This window comes from Phyllostomus discolor, chromosome 3 (genome assembly GCF_004126475.2).
Source record: "Phyllostomus discolor isolate MPI-MPIP mPhyDis1 chromosome 3, mPhyDis1.pri.v3, whole genome shotgun sequence".
NCBI lineage: Eukaryota > Metazoa > Chordata > Mammalia > Chiroptera > Phyllostomidae > Phyllostomus > Phyllostomus discolor.
In genome coordinates, this window is record NC_040905.2 from 125,729,631 (window position 1) to 125,749,266 (window position 19,636).

Here is a 19,636-nt window from a genome sequence, read left to right on the forward strand (position 1 = left end):
TATGCGTTTCCCATATAGTATCTCATTGAAGCCTCATAATGATCTAGATGTAAAACATGATTAGGGTCTTTCATGAGATCACAAGGGAAGAGAAAGGTCAAATAGAGATTTGCATCTACAGTCTTTTTTTTTTAAATTTTATTTTAATCATTGTTCAAGTACAGTTTTCCCCCTTTTACTCCCAATCCAGCCTGCATCTACAGTCTTAAACATTACACCATCCTGATTCTCTTTTAGATAATTTAAAATCAAAGTCAAGAAAGCACTGGTATTACTTATTCTGAAGTACACTGAAAATAAGGAAATTTTGTCATAGAAGAAGCTTGAGTTTAAAGTACTTGTTTTCCTAAGAGCAGTTTTGGAGACTATTATTTTAAATATTTCCCCTAGTTCTTATAATAGTGACAAACTTACTACAAGAAACAAAAATTCTATTTCCTTACATTCACCATTTTATAAAATCACCTTGGATTATAATTTTTCTTGCTTATAGTGTAAAGAAAAATGAATAAAGATATTCTAGTTTTGTGAAAAAGTTTAAGCCAATAAATAGATAAATGTCTTCCTTTTCTACAAAATGCTTAATTCTTACTATTCACTAAAGTACAAGCTCAGCTAGGTTTTACATTCCTTGTTTCCACAGGAATTGTCAACAAACATTACTATATCTATATCTACCTATACATATGTATCTATATCTGTTTCTATACACTTACATATCTATATCTATATTAGTCATTGTATTTTTAAATTAACTTCCCAGTGACACTTTGGTCTTATTGTTGACTTATCATTTGTATCTTACCTCATTCCACAAAAGGAACTTAAAGTGGCTTAAATGTATTTACCCAGCAATATGTGATAAAAAAGGAGAAAATTGGAGAAAAGGGAAAACACAAATATATTAAGAAGATAAAATCAGAGTAATGCTTTACCTAAATATATACCATAAGTGTCAAAGTGCCTGGACACCTCGTCATAAGTGGGTTACAAATTGAGCACAACATTTCTAACAATTGATTTAAATGTTATAGAACTCACAGAGTTCCTAAGAAACAGAGTAGTAAGTTAAGAGACACATAGGTATCCTTGGTACTGAAGCCTGAAAGTAAACAAACCATGAGAATATGTCAAGCACCCACTATTTGTTTACACATAGATGAATACAAAGGTATTTCCTGGCCCAAAATACCTTCTTGGGGTAATATTTAGGAATGTAAAAGGTGCTTCCAGTTGGGCTCTCAGTCCTGCCTGGCATCTCTGCTATGTTTTTTGTTCCTCATTCTCACACTCCTCAGTGACTTTTTAAACCTATTCTATTTTTTTTTTTTTCAAATTTACAAGTCCTCTTTACTCACCTCTCACCTTCCCCTATCTCATAAAATGATGTACTTCAAATCTGGCCATACGGGATAAAGACAACGTTTTCCAGATTCCTGCATAATCAGTCTGACTGTGTAACTATATACTGGCTAATGAGATACAAGGAAAGATTATGACAATACTGGAGAATCTTAAAACATATCTGACATGCACCATTTACCCTCTTAATACCATATGGTTAATGTCTGAGCAGTCATCTTAGATCATGCGATGGTACATTACAGCTGGTTAAGTGTTAGGATTGAGGCCTCCATGTCAGCTTTGTGGGCTCAGAACTTCTTTTAAGGGAGGTAAAGTAAAAATAAAAATTTGATTTTACAAGGTCATTGTCGTTTTGGGGTTTATGTCAAAGCAGATGAACCCAATCTAAGCTGAATGCCCCCACTCTATCACAATAGGAATGCTCTAAAGCCTGAGCTTTTTTTATTCTCTGAGAAAGACAAACTAGGTCTTTTTGTGTTTATAAGGCCTGGGGTCTATCTGTCTGTAAGGATAAGACATGAAACAAAGTGAGAGATAGAAAAACAGGTACAAATAACTTTTTCTGAGGAATGGGAAGGGAATAAATTTAAGAGAAAAATGAAAGGAATTCTGAGATATTGGATGGATACTTGAGGACTGGAAAAGAAATTGGGGTTTACAGTTTCAGTTAGTAGTGGGGGTGAATCTGATCTCACTGAAAAGCAAAGCCTCTGTGGCTACAGGAAATTCATCTGGAGATGGTCATATAGGTGCCCCTGTAGACAGGGCACTAGATGAAAAGTCTTGGGAGCTTCAGTGAGGGTTCCCATGACTGAGCATGAGATTGAGAAAGATTTATAGGTAGAGCCATTTTTCTTACCATACATCAGGGACCAAAATAGAATAGCAGCCCCTATCCCATTTTTTCTGAACTCCATTGCTCTATATATCTTATTTGAAAAAATGGAGGGGGAAGTAATCCAAGAAGATGGGTTTTATTTTATTTCTCAAAAAAACCCTTTTTTGTGGGTATTTAACCAGATTTTATTTATTTTGGAAAACAAAGAAATGCTATGTTTCTTATCTTTCATGGAATTATTCATAACATTATGAACGGATAGAATGTGCATGATTTCCTTTTAGTTTTTCTTCAAAACACACAATATATTTCTTCATTAAAAATGTACATCTCTTTTCAATATGTCAACTTCCAAAGCATTTAGGTTAAGCTTTTTTAGCAGGACAGTAATTACTTAATAAGCTCAACAAATAAATTGAACTTATATTTTGTGCGAGGCACTGTTACAGGACACTGGGATTAATTAGAGAGCAAAGACAAATCCTTGCCCTTCTTGGAGCTTACCTTCTAGCTGGTGGATAGACAATAAACACAATACATTACAAAGTACAGTGTGCTAGGGAGTGATTTGGTAGGCATCTCAGAGTGAAGAGACACAACATTCTTTTGTTTCCTGGACACATTAAACATAGGGAAAGAGGGAGTCTGCCTGTATTCAAAAAATGTACCAAATGAGAATGCATTCCAGTGTATTTTAAGATAATAGCCTTTTGTAACCTTACATATTGGGGACTACTTTTTGTGGTATCAGAGACTGTAGCCCCATGCAAGCTAGGCCCTGAAAGAGGCCTGTAAGACTTGACTGGAAAACCAGGAATGCAGGAGGCAGGCATGACCCAATGCTCGCACCAAAAATTTTCATGGGAAATCAGGCCTGAACAATGCCTTGTACTTTATGAAGGTCAATTTGCTTGGTAGAGCCCTGTTGGTATAAACCAGATGTTTAAGTTCAAAATACCAGGGAGTGAACTCCTAATCTCATGACCCTCTGACATCAGCAGGTCTAACAGACCCTGACCTGAGGCAGATCTCTGTGTTTCTTTAATTGTTATCTATAGATAATACCTGTTTTCTATAACTATTGCCTTTGGACATTGTTTGATGAGCTATGCATGCACACTGCATACCCCTACACATACTGATCCCAAGAAAAGCCATTTTGGAGAAGGACTCAGGGCTTTCTCCACTAGAGGGAATAGCCACCCTCTTTCCTGCCACACAGACTGTGTCCAGGCCAACTCATTTCATCCCTGAGCTCCATGGGATGGGGGTCCCTTTCACTTACATAGAGAATTCCTGAAATTGTTCAAAATGATACCCATAGGTATTACTGAAAACAGTGCCAAAAGTAGCAGATTTGAGGAGAAGACATCTGATCCCAAACATTTTGTAGCTATAAACATATCAGCACACTGACAAGAGGTAAAGACATTAAAAATATGGCAGATGAATGGATTTTTTACTTTCTTGAGGCTAAGGACCATAGTGAACTTGGAATTAGTGCCCAACTCCAAGGAAAAAGATTAATTTCTGTTGACCTTTGAAATTTTTCCTTTTACAGAAGACTTCCTGAAATGTGTACAGATTGAGAAGACTGTCATCTGGTAGGCTAAGATTATCTTGTGAATTGGCTTTAATATAGATCAGTGTCTGTTCAGCATGAGGATGGCTTAGCAGCTCCCAAGAAGATGGATCTGGTGGATTTGGAGTGTTGGGCTCAGCAGATGGTTCTGAAAGGGAAGGCCTAAGAAATTGAAATGCATTTTAATTCATACCTAAAAGGTAAAAAATTAGCTGCTAAAATACGTGCCATGCTCTGGCCGTGACACTGCTGTTCTAGAGATGTTGAGTTTATCCTAGGTGTGGTATCTCAGGATATAAATGATTTGACATAGACTGGCTGCACAGAGTCAGCATTCAAAATGGTTCTGTACTTTTGGATTCAATGTAGTCACTGAATCAAAGCTGCAGCAAATGGCTCCCTCACCTTTTGTTTGGTTTTGTTTTTGTCATTCACTGAGAAATCAGAATGTTTTCTCTTGCCATAATATATGAAAAGTTCAATTAGAACCCACAGATTTTGTTTTCTCGTCACTGTGTGTGTGTCCATTAACTATACATTGTATAGTGTGTGACTATAGGCACTTATAGTTGTATATAGCATATATAAATATACCCATATATAATAAGACAATATAGGTTATATGTATATCGGTATATATAACTACATATATAAAAAGTATATAGTATTTCATAACTTTAAAATATTTCATGTGCTTTTAAAAGATTCATTTTATCCTTTAAAAAAACTAAATTCACAATTTGGACATGCTATCACAAATGGCAGATGCCTGGTGTTTGAGCCACAGGATTTTACTTTTGCCCAGTTCAGGTGAGGTTTTCTGTCCAGCTCCAGCATTAGTTTCCCTTCACCCTCTCTTTCAATCAGTAAATAAATAAATAAAATACACACACATATATAATATATACCCCCAAATACATATATATACTCTTACATATGCACACATACATATTCATTCATATACCTTTTAAAAACCAGTTGAACATAGGAAACATTGAAAAATATAGCCTCAATATATTTAAATACATAATTTTAGAGCAATATTCTGATGGAATAATTTTATGTATTTTTCACTAACCTTTTATCTGTCACCATTTCTTCCAGAGGCTCACTTTTTTATTAACTGGCAAATTAGTATTTTACTGATATCAAAAAATTACTGTTTTAAATATTTTTGTCACAATTTTGTCACAATAAAGTCACAATTTTATTAAAGTTTTTATTGTTGTTCAAGTATAATTTTCTCCATTTTCACCCCACCTCAGCCCCTTGCCCCACCCATCCTTGCCTCCCACACTTGAACTTACCCCTTTGGCTTTGTCCATGTGTCCTTTGTCTGTTATCATTTTAAAAATAATTTTAATATATTTCATACCCAGCCTTGTATTGCAGAACCTAATTAAAGCCTCACTCTATTTCTCTTCCTGGGGGTGATTTCATGACTCTGGAACCTCAAGCTGTTAGATCAAAACTTTGTTACATCTCTGCAGTTGTCTTAACTACTCTAGAGAGAGTAGTTTTGGTCCTCCCAATCTCATCAAAGAGAGGTGTTACTTAGACTTTCTCATACCCCTGCTCTCAGAACATCTGCTTCCTCTCTACCATGTGCTGTAGCTAAGGAGAAGAAACTGCTGTAACAGAGGGCAGTTCTATTGAGAGGATAAATGACCTCCTGTATAGGTCTTCTTCAGTCCTCAAAGTTTGTCTTGCCACTTTGCTCTTTACGTGTTTGAGAGCAGTTGATTAATCATAGCGTACTGGCAAGGAGTCAGGTGATCTTAATGACTATCTAACTCTGCCATGAGGTAACTGTGTCATTTGGGCAAATCATGGGTTCTCTGGTTCTCCAGTTCTTTGTGTGCGTGTGTGTGTGTGTGTGTGTGCGTGCACACACAAAAAACTTTGTTTCCAATTGATTCAATACATAGGAGAAGGTTCCAGAGTGGTTAAAAAGATGTCTAGTGGTTTCAGGGAGGGCGTCAGGCAAAAACCACATACAAGATGAGTGCAAAGGAACCCCTCAAAGGATTCTGGATTCCAAATGCTCCTACTTGTGCTTGAGGATGAGACTTTCAAAGAGATATTCACCCACCCTAGCCTGCAGACCTGGCCAACCTGTAGAGGTTAGTTAGGTGGTTGCCCATCTTCTTGATGAGTTTCACCTCCTCATCTATGAAGTGGTTCTCCAGGAAGTCACAGAATTGAGGGTCTTTGCATGCAGAATCTAAGGCATGAAGACCCAAAAGGTCCTGGTTCAGGTTCTCCATGGCCACGGTAGCTTCCCTGGTATCCTGAGTGTCACCCCACTCATCTTAGGAAGGCTTCAGCATGTTCTGGAAGAGAGAGTAGCCTGATGTACTAGTTTTGCATCTTTAAGAGACATTTGGCACCCTTGTACTTCACCTCAGCCAGATCACAGAAGTAACCCATGCCCTTCAGAGCCACATTATCATGGCTGAAATAAAAACCCAAAGAGAGGTAGGTATAGGAGGCCCACAGATGCAGGTTGACCATGTGGTTGATAGTGGCTTCCACCTCACTGGATAATTTGGACTGACATGGGAGCTCATGGTAGTTCAGCAATAAGGAGTTAAGTTTAAAAAAATGGTGTTGGCTTGTCTCAGAGGCTACGGATGGCTAAGGTAGTTCTGAAGGTGGTGACTGAAAAAGAGATTGGAGGGTGCTTGGTGGCTGGAAGAAGGGTATCTTGGTTCTGTTCCATCCAAACACTGTTGAAGCAAGATACAGATCCAGGGGACTGCCAAGGCCACTGCTTAACTCTCTAATTCATCTATGAAATGAGACAATGGGATATTATGACCTTAAATTTCTTTAAAGTTCTATGATACTTTATGATATTTTTAAACAAGATCATTTTATTCATTCTTAACACTCTTCTTGTCATATTAATCTTACATACAAGATAGGGCAAAAGTAGGTTCACACTTGTGGGCACATGAAATACAGTTAATAAAGCTATTGTAATAATCATAACCTGCATGTCTTTTTCAATATGAATAAATGCAAACCTACTTTTGTACATCTCTGTATATGTAGCAATTGTTTTCTTCAACTCATTGACTGCAGTCATTACCTTGATTTATAATCTCTTCCTCATAAAAATTGAAATTATATTTTGGCATATAACCAGAATGCTTTGAACAAACTTAAACAAAAGATTTGGCCAAATTATATTATATTAATCCCTAGATTCTTCTACTGAAGTGTTTTTATGAGATGTTTGTTGAAGAGTTGTCATTACACATTAATGTATTACAGTGTTGAGAATGTGTTCATGGACTTCCCTAAAATATTACAAGCTACCTTCAAAATGAAAAAATGTGAAATCAAATGACTGGTAACTGAGTGATTATTTTAGTAAATGCAAATGTGGCATTCCAAAAAAAATGCATTTACTTGTACAGAATAAAAGCAAGTCCTGAGACTTTCCAGTTAGAGTGAAGTTGAAGACATGGGAATAAGTAGAGGGGCTCCTGGGGAGAATAGGCTGAGACCAATGAAAAGACCTCAGGCACCCTCAACATTTAAAGGATTGGTAGATGGAGTGGAGCTCTCAAAGGAGTCTGAGGAGAAATGAGAGGTAGGAGACAAAGCAGAGGGAGCCTCCATCCAGTCAGAGAATCTGGGAGTAAGAAACTTTCAAAAAAAGAGGAACTGAGCCATAGTGTAAAATGTTTTCAGGAGGTAAAATATAATAAGCACTTAAAAGGATATTTTGCAAGGAAGAAATCCACTCAAGCTATAGTAATTGGGATTTATTTTAAGGATAATTTATTTGAATTTTATATAAATTGGAAAATAAAAATCCAAACACAGCTTCTACCCTTTGCGACAGCATGGATGGAAGTGGAGAGCATTATGCTCAGTGAAATAATCCAGGCAATGAAAGACAAATACCATATGATCTCACCATTAACAGGAACCTAATCAACAAAATGAACAAGCAAGCAAAGTATAGCCAAAGACATTGATATTGAGAACAGGCTGACAGTGATCAGAACAGAGAGAGGAGGGGATAATGGGAGAAAAAGGTGAAGGGTTTACAGGAACAATTATAAAGGACATATGGACAATAACAAGGGGGTGGAAATGGGGGAGGGAGGTGAGAGGGCTGGGGTAACGGGAAGAGGTAGGGAGGAAAGGCAGAAAACTGTACTTGAACACCAATAAAAAATAAAAATAAAAATTCAAACACAACTGGACAACAAAAGGACTGGCTGCTGAGATCTGGAAAGCCACCAGGAACCAAAGCCATACCTTCCTTCCCTCTCCCAGTGGCCATCTCTGAGCAGCTGCTTAGTTATCTGTTCTCAGCCAACACCTTTCTCTGTGACTTCTTATATATGACCACAGTGACCTCCTAGGTCCATTGCCTCTTCACCAACTGCCAAGTATTCTTTGATCTTAGTCCACATTCATGAGAAAACATAGTGAAACTTCTTTTACTGCCTGTACACACAAATCACAAATTTTAGCCCATCCTATAGGTTGGCTGTCTTCAGATCAGTTGTCTTATGGCTAATCATTGTGACTGGGTTGGGGAGTTGCCTGGAGGGATCTCATGGTAGAGACATCATCCAGTCTACTTGACACAGCAGGCTATGGCATAGCAGGTTCATTCTGAAAGGTGTGTACAGGCTATTTTAAGTCATAAGGGGAGTTTTTTCAGTAGGTAAATTGATTAGCATGTCAAGTATAGGATTTGTTTAACTGAGCTACTGAATTGTACATAATTTTGGAAAGCATGCTTTGAGTAGAATGGTACAGAGTGGCAATCAGATTTTAATGGAATGAAAAGTAAATGGGAGCTATACAAGTGAACACAGTGAGTAAAGATTATTTCAGGCAGGCCAGTGGGAATTGGCATATCATAGAAAGAATAAATATGGAAGCTAAAGGAAGCATCAATATGTAAACTTGATAAAGGGCATTTTTAAAAGATTGAAAATATAGGAGTAATTTTAGATTTTTTTCTTGAATGTAATGAAGGATATGTTGAAAATAGAAAAAGAAAGAGAAGATGATCAATGGAACAAGTTTGCTGGGGAGACAGCCAGATGGAGGGATGTATCTAAAATGACAGGAGAGAGAGAGCAGATTTTGTGATGTAGAAGAAATGACATATCACTGAGAATAGGCTAGACTACGCTGCAATAAAAAACAACTCTAAAATCTTAAGTCAATTTTAAAAAAGGCTTAATGCTCACTCATATTACATTTCTACCTTTCTTTGCTCATTGTAATAACTTTGATGGAACTCAAAAATTGTTAGTTTATATGCCGAGGTGAAGAGAACTCTGGCAGGTCTCCCATTGGCAATTAAATTCTCTGACCCCAGAGAAACATGTGTCATTTTTCCACACAAAGTATTGGTAAGAACTAGTAAACCACTCTCCAAGTACTAGGGGAATCAGAGTGTGATCTTAAAAAGTGCTAGGAAGCTGAATAGCTGGGGTATTTGGTGAACAACTTAATGACTACAACAAGTAAAGAAAATGATGAGAGTGAATTTAAGTAACTCTGTGATCGGCTTCTGAGAAAATGAGGTGCACATTTATGGAGAGGAATTAGTTGATGAAATCTTGAAACAGTTGTTGGGAGAGGAACTAATTAGAGATACAGAAGATTGTATGTTATTTCTAAGAACCTGAGTGAGGATACAGTCTATGAATTCATGGTGACACTAATCTGCTGATTCCATGACTTATGCTGATAATATTCATGAATCATGATATGGAAGGACAATGTGGATGATTGATCCAGGATGAGGTTTTGCTGGGCACATGCAGCAGAAGGAGAATTGTACAAAGAAGTTGAAAATATTAATAAGCATATGGTTAAATGATAGGTCATGTGATCTAGGCCATTAGGAAAGTTGAAAAGAAGAAATGGTTGGATTAGAGAAAATAGATGAAAAGCAGGACAGGTAAAAAATTTAAAACATCCTTGTCTAAGCATCTAAGAATTGTTGAAATGAGTCAGTTAGGATGCTTTGGGAAGCACTTATCAAATAACCCTACTTTATGGCTATAAACCATGAGGACTTTTGTTATTCACTTACTAAAAAGTATGGAGATAAACCATCTTAGCATAGGTCCAGTGACTCAGTGATATCATCAAGGACCCAGGCCCTTTCATCTGTCTGCATCGAAAGCTCTGTGCCTTGTTTTTTTTTTTCCCCTCAGGCATGTCACCTCATATTTGCAAGCTGGCTGCCACAGTTCTAGGCAGCATATCTCCACACAAAAATAGGAATGGAGGATACAGGCTGAGAGAGCTTTGTCCTTGCACTTTCCCCAGTATCATGGAAGAAAATACTGTCTTTTTATTTTTTTTGGTCAGAAGTAGGGCACATACTTACTTGTAGGCCAATCACTGGTCAAGAGCAATGTGGCTTCCCTGATTGATTTCACATGGATCATTGCTCATTCCATGGGACTGGATGTATGATTACCTGAAAAACATTGGGGTCCGTTATTAAGGAGGATAGGAGAAATTACTGTTGGGGTACAGTGACTGCCACAAATAGGGCCTCTCTTCTCAATGAATGATAAGACCACATGCTCAGGATGCAAAATTATTATCACTGCACATTCAGATATTTTGAAAAATGTGCAGATACGGGTTTTGAGCCAGCTAAGAAATTTTCACCAAGGGGATGGCATAGTAATATCACGTAAAATTTGAATTCAGTTTTACAGAGTTAACTTAGCACCCTAGGATACCTAATGTTCCTTGGATAAAGCCCATTGGTTGGGAGAATTTTGTGACTGATCTATGTGCATAGATTTTCTATGATAATGGCTATCACAGTTGTGGTAAAAGTCTGTGTCATTGTGGAACTAAAAATACCAGGATAGTAAATGTTCACTAGCCTAAATTATTCTTTTAAAAACCTATTATACAAGCTTATTTCCTTACTTAATTTTTTCCACAGAAATGCTATATGATATGAAGATATATGTGCCAAGTTCAGGTCTTGTATTAGGCACAGTTGATCTTTGAACAACACAGGAGTTGGAGGCACTGACTTCTTGAGGAGTCAAAAATCCACATATAACTCTTGACTTCCCCAAACTTAAAATTTCCCTTTGTGTCCCCGTGGGGGGGGGGTGTATTAGTTCCAGGACACCATGTAGATACAAAAATAATGGATTCTCAAATTCCTGGTATAAAATGTCTCTGATCAATGCATGCAAGTTGGCCCTCTGCATTCATGGACTCACAAGTGTGAACTGAAAACAGTACAGGTATGTATTGAAAAAAGACTGAGAGAGGAAGATGGCGATGGGGTAGGAGGGAGCAGATTCCACTTCCTCCTACACACAGGAGAAAAAAATCTGTATATATGTCTACCTGCACTGTTCACAGCCATGTTATTCAAGGGCCAGCTATATTTGCTTTTAAGTTTCTTATTCTGTCAGATATTGCTTTACAAGTTCAGTGATATATATAGTTTTTTAAATGAAAGTGATATTTTATTATGTTCATTTGATATAAATTCTTTTGCTTTTTGTGAGATAATCTTATTTTAATCTTGGTTATAATAGTGATATAATATTGAGTGCTTGAGTTCTAAGTTGAATTGACTCAATACTTAGATTTAATGGCTATCAAAGATGAAAAACACATGTTAAAAATATGTTACTGCAAGTGGACAAAGTATAAATTATCTCAGTAATTCAAATATAATACTCATTTTTCATTCCTAGGCATGAATTATGCCAAAATTTTTGGTGAAATTTAGTTCACCTTGACATAGGCATTCAGTTTGAACAACACAGGAGTTGGAGTGTTCAGTTTGAACAACACTGAACACAGTAAATGTTTCTATTTGTGTCTTCCTTAACTTTTTTCTTCAGTGTTGTGTAGATTTCTGAGTAAAGGTATTTTTCCTCCTTGGTTAAGTTTATTCCTAAGTATTTTATTTTTGTTGCTGCTATATCAATGGGATTTTCCCCCTGATTTCTGTTTTTGATATTTCATGGTTGGTATACAAAAGTGCCTTTGAATTCTGGATATTGATTTTTGTATCCCACTGTTTTGCACAATTTATTTATTAGGTAGAGCAGTTTTTGGTGGATTCTATAGAATTTTCTATGTACACTCTCATGTCATCTGGAAATAATGGCTGTTTTGTTTCCTCTCTTCCAAATTGTATGTCTTTGATTTCTTTTTCTTGTTTTATTGCTGTGGCTAGGACTTCTAATACTATGTGGAGTAGAAGTGATGAAAGTGGACATCCTTGTCTTGTTCCTGATCATAATGGGAAACCTTTCAGTTTTTGCCCATTGGATATGATGTTGGCTGTAGGTCTCTCATATATGGCCTTTATTATATTGAGGAATGTTCCCTGTTTTCCCACTTTGCTGAGTGTTTTTATCATAAATGGGTGCTGTACTGTATCAAATGCTTTTTCTGCATTTATTGATATGATCAGGTGATTTTTGTCTTTCTGGTTTTGTATGTGATGTATTACAGTTACTGACTTGTGATTATTGTACCATCCTTGCATTCTGAGGATGAATCCCACTTGGTCATGGTGTATGATCTTTTTAATGTATTGTTAGATGCAGTTTGCCAATATTCTGTTGAGGATTTTAGCTTCTATGTTCATCAGTGGTATTGGCCTGAGGTTTTCTTTCTTTGTTGTGTCATATCAGGTTCTGGGATTAGAATGATGCTGGATTAATAAAAAGAGTCTTCTGTCTTTTTGGATTTTTTGGAATAGTCTGTGAAGGATAGAGATTAGCTCTTCCTTAAATGCTTTGTAGAGTTCTCCTGTGAAACCATCCAGTCCAGAGCTTTTGAATGTTGGGAGTTGTTTGATTACTGCCTCAATCTCATCAGCTGTTATTGTTCTGATCAGGCTTTCTGTTTCTTCAGTGAGTTTTGGAAGATTATATTTTTTCAGAAATTTATCCATTTCACCTAGGTTTTCAAATTTCTTGACATATAGTTCTTCATCATAATTTCTTACAATCCTTTGTATTTCCATGGTATCAGTTTTAATATCTCCTCTTTCACTTCTGATGGTGTTTATTTGGGTTCTCTCTCTCTCTCTCTCTCTCTCTCGATGAACCTACTTAAAGGCTTGTCTATTTTGTTTATCTTTTCAAAGTACCAGCTCCTGGATTTATTCATCCTTAGAATTGTGCTTTTAGTCTCTATGTCATTTAATTCTGCTCTGATCTTGGTTATTGCCTTCCTTCTACTTGCTCTGGGCTGTCTCTGTTGTTGTTTGAGTTCTTATAGGTGTATGGTTAGGTTGTTTATTTGAAATATTTACATCATTGTTAGGTAGGCCTGTATCACTATGAAGTTTCCTCTCAGGTCAGCTTTTCCTGTGTCCCATAAGTTTTGGGTTGTTGTGAGTTCATTTTCATTTGTTTCTAGAAACGTTTTGATTTCTTCCTTCCATGTTTAATAGCATGATATTCAATATCCATGAGTTTGAGTGTTTTTGAGGATTTTCCTTGAGGTTGGTTTCTAGTTTCAGTCTCTTGTGCTCAGAGAAAATGCTTGATATGATTTCAGTTTTCTTGCATTTGTTGAGGGCTGTTTTGTCTCCTATCGTGTGGTCTATCTTTGAAAATGTTCCATGTGCATTTGAAGAGAATGTGTATTTTGCTTCTTTTGGATGAAAGACTCTCTATATATCAGTTAAGTTTGTTTGATCTAGCACATTGCTAAATGCTGCAATATCTTTGTTGATATTTTGCTTGAAAGACATATCCATTTTTGAGAGTGAGATGTTGAAATCCCCTACTATAATTGCATTGCTGTCAATACCTTTCTTGCAGTCCTCCAAGATTTTCTGTATGTATTTGGGTGCTCCCTTGTTGGCTGTATGTATATTTTACAATGTTTATGTCTTTTGATGGATTCTTCTCTTGAGTATTATGAAGTGACCTTCTGGGTTTCTTTTTATGTTCCATTTTTTGGAGTCTGTTTTGTCTGATAGGAGTATTGCTAACCTTCTTTTTTTTTCTGTCCATTTTCTTCAAATATTTGTTTCCAGCCCTTTACTTTCAGTCTGTGTAGGTCTTTTGTTCTGAGGTGGGTCTCTTGTAGGCAGCATGTGTGTGGGTCATGATTTCTTATCCATTCAGCTATTCTATGTCTTTTGATTGGAGCATTCAATCCATTTACTTTTAAGGTTATTATTGATATGTACTTATTCATTGCCATTTTCATACCTGTGTCCCCCCGCCCCCTCTCTTTTCCTTCCTTTCCTTAAAGTAGTCCCTTTAGCATCTCCTGCAGAGCTGGTTTGGTGCAGATGTATTCTTTTAGACTTCTTTTGTCTGGGAAGCTCCTTATTTGGCTTTCTATCTTGATTGAGAGCCTTGCTGGGTAAAGTAGCCTTGGTTGTGTGTCCCTGGTTCTCATTACTTGGAATATTTCTTGTAATTGTCTTCTGGCTTGTTTTGTTTCCATTGAGAAGATGTCTGCTAGTCTTATCAGGGCCCCCTTGTATGTTACTTCCTGTTTCTCCCTTGGTGCTTTTAAGATTCTCTCTTTTTCTTGGTATTTTGCCATTTTAATTATGATATGTTTTAAAGTGGGTGTCTTTGGGTTCCTCTTGATTGGGACTCTCTGTGCTTCCTGGATTTGTGTTACTTTTTCTCTCATCAAATTAGGGAAGTTTTCCATCGTTACTTTTTCAAATAGTTTTTCTATCCCTTGCTCTTCTTCTTCTCCTTCTGTCACCCCTATTATATGGATATTATTACATTTTATATTATCATGCACTTCTCTTAATCCCTCTTTATTCTTTCTGAGCCTCTTTTCCTTTTCTTGCTCTTTCTGGGTGTTTCTTTCTGGGTGTTTCTAGCTCATTGATCCAATCTTCTGCCTCATCAATCCATTTTTTATTCCTTCTACTTTGTTCTTCAGTTCAGAAATTGTATTCTTTATTTCCACTTGGCCCTTATTGATAATTTCTGTTTCCTTTTTCATGTCGATGTAGTTTGCAGTGAGTTCATTGTAGCTTCCCTGTAGTTTCTGTTAATTCACTATGAGCTCATTGAGCTTCCTGATAATCACTGGTTTGAACTCAGTATCTGATAGTTGAGTTGCTTCTATTTCATTTAGCATTCTTTGTGAGGTTTCCTCCTTTTCTTTTACTTGGGGATTGTTTCTTGGTCTTCCCATTGTTTATGAGGCTCTTCTTGCTAGCTTCAGCTTCTTAAATTTATCTGTTTTGATTCTCTGGGTTTATGGTGTGAACTTCTGTGGTAGAATACCTGTGAGATTCAGTGGTGCAGACTCATTGATCTCCTGAGCTCATTGTTCTTGGGCTGTCATTTAACTTGCCTCTGTGTTTGTCTTTGGGTTTTTATTGTTGTTGGGCCTTTCTTTGGTGGGTCCTTCTCACCAGCTGGTTAAGTGAGGGTCACTCTGTCTACCACCTTTTGTATTTTGTTGTGCTGGTGAGGGTAGGTTTTGTTGAATCTGGTTCTTCCATGTGTACAGGTTTTGAGGATTCTCTCTTGCTCTTGTTCAAGTGTTTGTACTGGGTAGTGTCTCCACTATTTAGTTGTATTTCCAGATAGGTCCTGGATTGAGGTTTGTGTGGTTGCCACTCCTTCCTTCACCTTCTTCTGTTGTTATCTGTTAGTGGTTCCCTTGTTGTTGGGTTTCCTCTTCCAGTGGGTATCCTGGTGGTCACCACTTCCAACTAATCTTTTTTTTTAAATATATTTTATTGATTATGCTATTACAGTTGTCCCATTTCCCCCTTCACTCCCCTCCACCCTGTACCCCCTCTCCCACCCACGCCCCCCCCTTTAGTTCATGTCCATATGTCATACTTGTGAGTTCTTTAGCTTCTACATTTCCCATACTATTCTTGCCCTCCCCCTATCTATTTTCAACCTACATTCTATGCTACTTATTCTCTATACCTTTTCCCCCTCTCTCCTCCTCCCACCCGCCTACTGCTAGCCCTCCATGTGCCCTCCATTTCTGTGGTTCTGTTCCTGTTCTAGTTGTTTACCGAGTTTCTTTTGGTTTTGCTTTAGGTGTGGCTGTTAATAATTGTGAGTTTGCTGTCCTTTTACTATACATGTCTTTTCTTTATCTTCTTTTCTTAGATAAGTCCCTTTAGCATTTCATAAAATAAGGGCTTGGTGATGATGAACTCCTTTAATTTGACCTTATCTGGAAAGCACTTTATCTTCCCTTCCATTCTAAATGGGAGCTTTGCTGGATAGAGCAATCTGGGATGTAGGTCCTTGTCTTTCATGACTTGGAAGATTTCTTTTCAGCCCCTTCTTGCCTGTAAGGTCTCTTTGGAGAAATCAGCTGACAGTCTGATGGGAACTCCTTTGTAGGTGACTGCCCCCTTATCTCTTGCTGCTTCTAGGATTCTCTCCTTCATTTTTACCTTGGCTAATGTAATTATGATGTGCCTTGGTGTGTTTCTTCTTGGGTCCAACTTCTTTGGGGCTCTCTGAGCTTCTTGGATTTCTTGGAAGACTGTTCCCTTTGCCAGATTGGGGAAGTTCTCCTTTATTATTTGTTCAAATAACTTTTCCACTTGTTGCTCCTCCCCTTCTGGTACCCCTATAATTCGGATGTTGGAACGTTTCAAGGTGTCCTCGATGGTCTTAAGCTTTTCCTCAATTTTTTGAATTCTTATTTCATCATGCTTTCCTGCTTGGTTGATTCTATCTTCCTTCTGGTCCACTGTATTGTTTTGAGACTCAGATTCCTTCCTTTCACTATTGGTACTCCTCTGCGTATCTTCCTGCATCTCTTTTATGGTAACCTGCATCCTTTCAGTTAAATTGCGCCCAAAATCAATCAGTTCCATGAGCTTTCTGATCACCAGTGTTTTGAACTGTGCATCTGATAGATTGGCTAATTCTTGGTCGCTCAAAAGGATGAGTCCTGGGGGACTGATCTGTTCTGCTGGAAATATGTCTTATGTCTTTCCCTGTCTCTCCTATTATTATTGTTATTATTATTTTCTTTCTTTTCCGGTGTGTTCGCTCTTGTTACAGTGGGGGGTGGAGCCTTAGGTGTTCACCTGGGCTGGGCACCCCAGTTGCTAGATTGTGACGTTATATGTGGGGGTGGGGGCAGGGGCGGGAGCGGGGAGGAGAGGGAACGGTGACGGCAGTTCCGTTCTCCTGAGCTCAGACACTTCCTTGCCTGGGATCCTGGGCCATGAGCTCTACCCTGGTCCACAATCGCTGCCCCACTGGTTCCCCCAGCCACAGCTTGCGTACTCAGGGATCACCACTGCGTTCTTGCGCCCCAGTTGGCTGTCGCGCCCATTTTGCGCCAAATTTCCCCCGTCCTCCACGCGCCGCCGACCCGCGCCAGCCCCGCGCCTGCCCGGCTCGTCGTCCCCTACCAGTCTGGATGTATGGGTCTACTTCAACTTCTTGGCTGTCTGACTTCCATTCAGATAAATCCTCTGACAGTTCTGAGTGAAATTATGCCTGTAAATTATTGTTGTTCTATTCTTGGTTGTGCGAGGAGGTACGGTGCGTCCACCTATTCCTCCATCTTGCCAGAAGTCACCCCAACTACTCTTTTTTTGTGATCAGTTGGAGGGAGAAGGCAAAATTGTTTAAGACAGCAAGAGGGTATTTTATGGTATTTACCGTAGCAGCCAGTAGAGAAGAGATAGGAGATCCTTTGGCTATATATAGTGTTAACTGTGATCTTCCACCTAACTAGCCACTTTTTAGAAAGGATGGAAAGAAGATAAGACTCTTGTTGGGGAGGGAAGGATTGTAAGTTGGATCTAGAAAGCAGTGAGGTTGTGGGAGGTCAGATTCTGAGGTAAGGTGAGAGTAAAGGATAGTAAATAGGTGTAGTATGTGAGAGAATAGAGTTAACCACTACAGTAATAGAGTTCAGGAAATTGTGAAGTGGGCTAAGATCTGGGAGGGGTGTTGTGAAGTATTTACAATTGTGTGGAACAGCTATTATTTACAATAACATTAGAGCAACAAGCATATGACAGAATGTATGTGATCGAGATAACAAGAACAGGGAGTATAGGACCTTCAGCAGTGTGCTAATGGAACACAAGTGAAGTGAAGGAGAGTAAATTAGCAATACACTATAAAAGAGATATCAGGGGAAACTGTGTCAAATGATACAATATAACCATCCTAGCAAAGCAGGGTATACAGAAAGAAGAGGAATAAAAAAATACTATTAAAATAAAAGATGTAAGAATAATGGAAAAAATAATAATACAAATATGCAATAACTTGCAGGTTTTCTGTAATAGCAGAGTGAAATTTGTGTCACTGTTGCAGTTGTGATGCTCCTTCTTTAGGTCCAACTCTGGTCTTTTCACAGTTTCAGTGCTTTGTTTTTTTTTTTTTTTTTTTGTCTCACTTGTAGGTATTTTTTTTAAAGGCAGACAGAGGAAGGAAGAAGAGATAAAATTGGAAAGAAAGGAAGAAGGAATAAAACAAGAAAGAAGGAAAGAGAGTTACAAGGAATTGAAAGAGAAAAAAATAATAAAAATTTAAAAAAATGATTACAAAAATAAAAATAGAATAAAATTAAAAAGCCTCTTGGTTTCAAAGTGGCCAAACTGGTTTTTCTGGTCTTGCTGGCTGCAGCAGGCTGAGGGGCCATTGGTATGGCTTTTCTTCCTTCCAGATCTGCCCTTAGTCAGCCACATGCACTCTCTGGGGAGCTATCCTGGCACCTCTCCCCAGCACCTTGGGTGTGGGATCCAGGCCTTTCCTCCAGGTTATCACTGTGGGTTGGGGTGCGTGCTTGGCCAGGCTGCCTCACCCTTCCTAGTGCTATGAGGTGTGCAGGGTCTTCCACATAACCTTCTGCGCAACTGTGGAATCACTCACTGCCTGGCTGGGTGGTGGGGAGGCTGGAGTGATTGCTGCAGGAGTATTCCCTAAACAGTGTCTGTCTTTTCACTTTTTCTTTTTGAGAAATTCCTCCTACTCAATCCTGCCACTCCATGCAGTGGCCTGGCCTCTCCCACAGCCCAATTCTCCAGCCAGACTGGTGACTATTGGGGTTATGCATTGTGCAACTCTCAACTCTGCTGGTATCCACAGACTCTGTGGGTGCTCACAGTCCCTGTGTGTTTGCTAGCAACCGGTTTTTCCTGGTGCTGCTCAAACCTTGTTTGGCTGGGGAGGAAGCAGTTGCTGCAGCTCTCTCCCAGGGACTCTGTGGCAAAGCCGGCAGTGGGCGCTGGGCCTGAGGCTGTAGCCCCCCTGGATCCCTCACTGGTCCCTGGGACCTTATTGTCCTGGAGCACTATCCTTACCATCTGGTTTTTCGGTTTCGCTATAATTTTTGGTCTCTTATTTTCATATATGCTGAGGTACTGTTGGTTGTTTGCTCTTTTACTCCTTAGACCGGCTAGGATTTTCTCCTGTGTGTATGGAAAAGTGGAATCTGCTCCTTCCTACCCTAATGCCATCTTCCTCCTATCCCAACTAGCCACTTATTTATAAAAGGTAAAAGAGAGATAAGACTCTTGCTAGAGGGGTGGATGATTGTGAGCTAAATCCAGAAAACAGAGCAGTTGTGCAAGGTTAGATGATGAGATATAGTGAGAGTAAAGTATAGAAAGTATGTGTAGTGTGAAAAACGGTAGAATTAACTACAATAATAATAATGCTCTGGATTGAATTGAAGTGGGCTAAAATCAGGGAGGGAGCTGTGTAGTATGTACAAGTGTATGGAACAACGATTATTTACAGTAGTACTGGAATAACAGTCATATGACAAGAAATATATAATATGCATAACCAGAATAGAAAGTACCTGATCAAGAGTTGTGTGTTATTGGAACACAGGTGAAGTGAAAGAAAGAAAAT